The 6,000-nt window shown below is 36.8% G+C and overlaps 1 protein-coding gene across 1 annotated transcript in view; it reads right to left on the minus strand.

The window, feature by feature from the left end:
- LOC110466946 (monocarboxylate transporter 12-like) overlaps positions 1–4,026 on the minus strand; it is a 32,004-nt gene extending 27,978 nt beyond the window's left edge. The window contains exon 1 of the mRNA XM_021523764.1: positions 3,894–4,026. The gene's annotated coding sequence lies outside the window, so the exon portion shown is untranslated. The remainder of the gene's footprint in view (positions 1–3,893) is intronic.
- Between the last annotated feature and the right edge of the window lie 1,974 nt (positions 4,027–6,000).

Raw genomic sequence — 6,000 nt, forward strand, 5'->3', positions numbered from 1 at the left:
TAACACAATATACCTAGCTTACACAAAGTTTTGCATTGCTAGTATGCATAACATACCCAAGAATAATGATAATTATTTAGATCATGTTTTTTTTTTAAATTTTTAACACAGTTGATCTGTGCAACCTTCAAACTAAGTCAAGGTCATTATATGAGAAAAACAACATACCCCTGGTACCTACAGTTCCAGTTCCATCACAAGATGTATATTTATCTACATGCTTATTGTTTATTGTAATGGCTGTCTCTTTCCATTGCATTTCATAAATGTCAATAACCAATGCTAAAAACAGTTTTCACATCTAAATACATTGTATGTTATGCTAGAAAATTCAACAGTTTTTGTAATATTTGAACTTGTGGCCTGGTAACATGTGACAGGATGCATGCACCTACAGACTATGTCCAGCTCTGTTTGTTATAGTGCCATCAACACTGTGATTACTAATCATTATTTGGCCAAATAATATTCATCGAATATAAATGCCTTTACTTCGAACCAAAGTTATCACTGTGTAACTGTACAACTAGGGTATTTATCATAACTAGGTATCACAAATTAAGCCAATACAACTAACTAATTACCTAACCCCCCTCCCTTGCAGTAGCATCATGATGTGGAACTTGTCACTATTTTTCACCAATCAAATAAAATGGCCAAATTTACAGTTTGAAAAGAGTTTGGTGCAAATATTGCCAAAATATATATGTAAGATATGTATGTAATGGAGAGTATGAATTTATGTAGACTGATTCTAAATGAGATTTTAATTATTTGATGAAAAAACAAAAATCACTAACATTGTAGAAAATATTTTACATATTACTGTTATAACTATCAGCATAATTCATATCATTTGGATACAACACTGATAATAACAGTAACATTCTTGCTTTGGACCAGGGGGTACTTATTTGGACCAGGGGGTACTTATTTGGACCAGGATACTTATTTCTTATAGCTCAGTTGGTAGAGTGGAAAACGGGGAAACTAAGGGTTGCTGGTTTCACCCCCTTGGCCTTGGATTGACACTTCTATCTGTCCTGTTACAAATAGTGTCCATGACCCTCGAGATTCTCGTGATTTGAAGCATTTTCTTACATTTTTCTCCACAAATGCATCTCCATGGACATCCAACCTTATGATATTTACAAGTTTAAATGGATTTTTTCATGAATTGTGACTTTTATTAAGCTTGGAAAATGAACATATAAAATGAGTTTTTTCATCAGTTATTGAATATTTTTTCTGAAATTTGATGTACATCTTCCTCAATTATGTTTGAGAAATATTGGAGGAGGATTTTTTTGTGACAGGGATTGTTTAACACTAAAGGAATCGTTATTGCATTTGATATACATGTCCTAAAGCTGTTTTTATTCTTTGGTCAACATGCATGCTGTGTGTTTTGTTAGTAATTTTCTATGTATTTTATTCATGTTTTGTCGTAATAATAGCTCTACAGAGCTAATGTTCATTGTTTAACATGTACAAGTCTATAAATAAAAAATAAAAAATATGTATATTGTGTAGGCAGGCGCGGATTTAGGGGGGGGCACACCCGGCCCCGGCGCCCCCTTTTGGCGGCGGCCTGACCTTTTCCGGGCCGGCCCGAAATGGTCTGATCGGCCGGGAATGGGAACATATTAACATTTTAAAATGCCTCAAATAATGCACGGAGCTTGCATAAAAAAAATCTGGGGCTATGCCCCACACATCCCATACGGCATCCTAGCAAATATTGTGGGTTTCCGTTATCTGATGTTTTTACTATATTTTTCTTTATTAAAACAATATTTGTTGGCATCGCTACGCTCGTCTACTTTGTATCTTTACCCTAAAGTTTGTTTTTTATTTTACCACCTCCGCAAAACCCGAAGTTGCAACTTGCAACGCTCGGCGGAAATATACTAGCATAAGTTGCATAATTATATGATTGACCGCTCGTTATAGATGATCTAAAAAAATTAATACTTTTTATTGTAACCTTCCTAACCGCCCGGGCGATATTAATCATATCATTATACAAGAAAGACAAAGTTTTTTTTCGGCTGACAATATTATGTATAATCGATTAAACATATCCATTCAATTATTTTGGTATTATATACATTGTTGGAACTGTCTTGTATGTACAACATAATATCTCGTTGTGGTACTTATAGCTTACCATCTTGTACGTACAAGAAAGTATCTTCACACAGCATACTATTGTGTACGTAGTAATAAGTTGTACCTACCAGAATGAGACATGCTGTACTTACAAGTATGATAATTTTAAATTAAATTTAAAGGTGACGCGTATGTGCCTCCTAAGTTGTACCATTTTAACCAGATAGCTTAGCAAATGTACCACTGTTGGTAATATGCACGCCCTTACATGAGTTAATCAGCGTGGACATTTCATATATATCATTGTCTACACTAGTGAATTAGTCAACAATTATGAAACACAAGACTATATAGCTAGTGGCCTTGGGTGTCGCACTGATTTGAACTTATCCATTTGTTTAGCAACTTAGTGATGCCATGAGTAACTCATTAATTAAACAGCAACGATGTTATGGTGTTATTTGTTCTTTTGTACGACAAACTATTACAAGAAGTACTGTACTGTAGGTACAATATGTCTGAAGACTAGATATTGTGCGTTCCTACATTTATTTTTTGACGGTGGACCTCTCGTACCCCCTTGCGGGCGGGACGCCAAATTAGGTAATAATGAACAAGCCCCCTGTGGATTCATACATTTGTCATCACCAGGTTGCCCCTATAATAATACCATCTGACTTCTATAACACGCTGTTGATAGAGAATTTGAACCGAAACTTTAATTTTCTTTCCAGTACACAAAAAAGTCTTTGGGCCATACTTAAAATATGTTTTTTTCTTCTTGTTAATTAAACATAAAAACAATCCTCAGAACACAGGAAATCGCTTCTGAGACGTTCTAGAAAACACAATTTTTGGGGGGGAGATCCCCCAAACCCCCCTGACGGGAGGGGGAAGACCCCATCCCTTACCCTCCCCCTCCTCGCGCTACACGCTCGGTGAGCTGCCTTTGGCAGCACACCGTTGTTTATTGAAAATTTCTCGGCCCCCCCTTTTAGGTAATCCTGGATCCGCCCCTGGTAGGTACTGTTACAGGATGGCCCGGTAGGTAAGAGTACAATTATAATGTATTGTGTAGGTACTGTAACAGGACGCCCTGGTAGGTAAGGGTACAAATATAATATATTGTGTAGGTACTGTAACAGGAAGGTCTGATAGGTAAGGGTACAAATATAATATATTGTGTAGGTACTGTAACAGGACCCCCTGGTAGGTAAGGGTACAAATATAATATATTGTGTAGGTACTGTAACAGGATGGCCCGGTAGGTAAGGGTACAATTATAGTATATTGTGTAGGTACATAAATAATCTTCCGTTTTTTTTGTATACATACTTTCAGTACAGTACCTTCTACATAGCTTACTCATATAAATATATAAATATAAAGGCTTGTCCTCATAAAAGTGTCCTTCCTTTTTATTTATAGAGACAGTTTATGTACGTCATACCTGAAAGCTATTCTGTTTCAGTAGGGTTCTGCTGCTGTACAGTAGTGATGGAAACGGGGTAGGAATAAGTACACAACGGTCAATATAATCAACGGGGGACAACCGATTGAAATAGTTTTCCTAACATAAGTAAACAGTATTAAAACAGTCCAAACGTCATATGCAAACCACATAGATAAATTGTTTACGGACAGTTTGCCTTCGAATGGCAAATCGTTTAACAGTACTGAAGCAGTACAGTACTACGTTTGCCAGAACAGCTGATTGATGGACAAGCGTCTTTCGTTATATTTTCTCTTAAAATGGTACTAGAAAAAGAAGTGTCACTTACCCCATATCCTTTAGTCGGTATTTCTTACATGGACAGTTAATTGATGTACACCAGGAAGAGGCAGACGCGTTACGACGATTGCAGAGAATAAAGAAATGATGCACAGCTAGTCAGTTGACATCTGTCTCGCTCTGATACACACAGTTGTTAACCTATGACCTACAACTAGAGTGATCTCCCTTTAACCATACGAAACGGTAGGTAGGCCTACTGAAAGTTGGTAGTAACGTACGCGTGATCGAGGCTATGCAATTTTCCCCTGTGAATGCGTGCTATGGTATGTGTTGTAGATTGTGCATAATGTATATTCAATTCAATATTTATTGCTCATTTTTAGTTAAAACAACAAACCGCATAAAGAAACTTAAAAAAATTGAACAACATAGAAACTTAGAAACCAGACATGCATTCCTCATTTCAAGTTAAGACTACGGTACCGTCACTCAATCTAATTAAAATCAGATCTCTCATTACACTACGTTATGGAGTAAGAAAATAAGAATTCAATTATGTATTGTATGTCTTGTATGGAGCGCATAATTGCCTCTTAATGTCAAAAGACCGGATGTGGCCACAACCCTTATTTACAAACCTTAACTCTCAGATACCTTAAGACGCTCCGTAAATGAATCCTCAACATAACCATCTTTCGCATAGTAAGTAAGTAACCCAACGACCATGTCGTCTAAAAACACAAACACGTGCCGATCTTAGCAATGCATATCCAGGCATCATCTCTATATTTATCAGTCTTACTAGACTCGACAAAGACACTCATGTATGCACTGGCAAACACAATATCACACACTCTGACACGAAGTAACTCATCGCTTCTCAAAATACCAGCAAAACCGAATAAACACGCACAAATATTCCTCTGATTTTTCACATTTCCAAAAACAAAATTACTTTTGTACATTAACCATAACAAAGCAACGGTTATATGCTTCTTTTTCACAACTGGTTTCGCTAATTTTCTTCTAGAAGATTCTGATATATTAACTAAATTAGAATTAGTGGGAGAATCCATATCAAACAAATCATGAAACCATTTTATACCATAAATTGCATTCACAAGAGGACTAGGTGTATTTGCAGTTTGAGTCAAAGAGGCTAAATAAAGAGTCACATGGAATGCATTGGCCGGCAAAGCGTCCCCAATTCCTAAAACCACTCATACAAAGCCACCGTTTCCACCGTTGAAATCCAGGCGTGTAGTTTTTTGAAGTGGATACAGAATCAGGGCCACCTCAACGGATTGATTGATTGCGTTTTTTGTCTCAACACTTTTGCATTACAATGGTATACTGAGATATATACATGTACAGTAATTAGCATGCGTTGTTATATAGAGGGATACAGTATAATAGAAACGGAGATGTACTGCAGTTACATATAATAAATACTTTCATGCAGGGGAACAGACAGAATTTTTTTTTTTGATAAAAGTACATAATTTTTTTCAGGAATGCTTTTCTTTTAGATGACATTATAACCTCAAGCGATAATACACTTTGTTACACCTCAAGTGAATTTCTAGCTATTTGATTGGTTGGGAGAAAATTAAACAAAAAATTCTGTCACCCTCCGAAAATACATTGGTTTTAAGGGGCGCGGGTGATATTGTCAGGAGACAGTGAAAAATATCACATGCGCAAAAAATGTGCGTGCACCGCTTCGTTTTCCCACCGGGATGGTCAAAAGAACGTTTGACGGCAACAGCCAATTTCTTCAAGCGCCGGTGCGATAGCGATTGTAAACAGCAGACTATCAACAAACAAGATGTCATTATCGAGGTTTGCTGCCGTTTCTGAGCTACAAAGACTTTTGGTGTAACAAAATAAATATGACATTCATTAGCAGGTGACAGTGAATATTGTCAACCCTCAAAAACCCATTGTCACCCTCGGCTTCGCCTCGGGTGACAATGGTTTTCTCGGGTTGACAATATTCACTGTCACCTGCTAATGAATGTCATATTTATATATTGTCATATTTATTTTGTTACACCAAAAGTCTTTGTAGCTCAGAAACGGCAGCAAACCTCGATAATGACATCTTGTTTGTTGATAGTCTGCTGTTTACAATCGCTATCGCACCGGCGCTT

This window comes from Mizuhopecten yessoensis, unplaced genomic scaffold (assembly GCF_002113885.1).
Source record: "Mizuhopecten yessoensis strain PY_sf001 unplaced genomic scaffold, ASM211388v2 scaffold11149, whole genome shotgun sequence".
NCBI classification, from domain to species: Eukaryota; Metazoa; Mollusca; class Bivalvia; order Pectinida; family Pectinidae; genus Mizuhopecten; species Mizuhopecten yessoensis.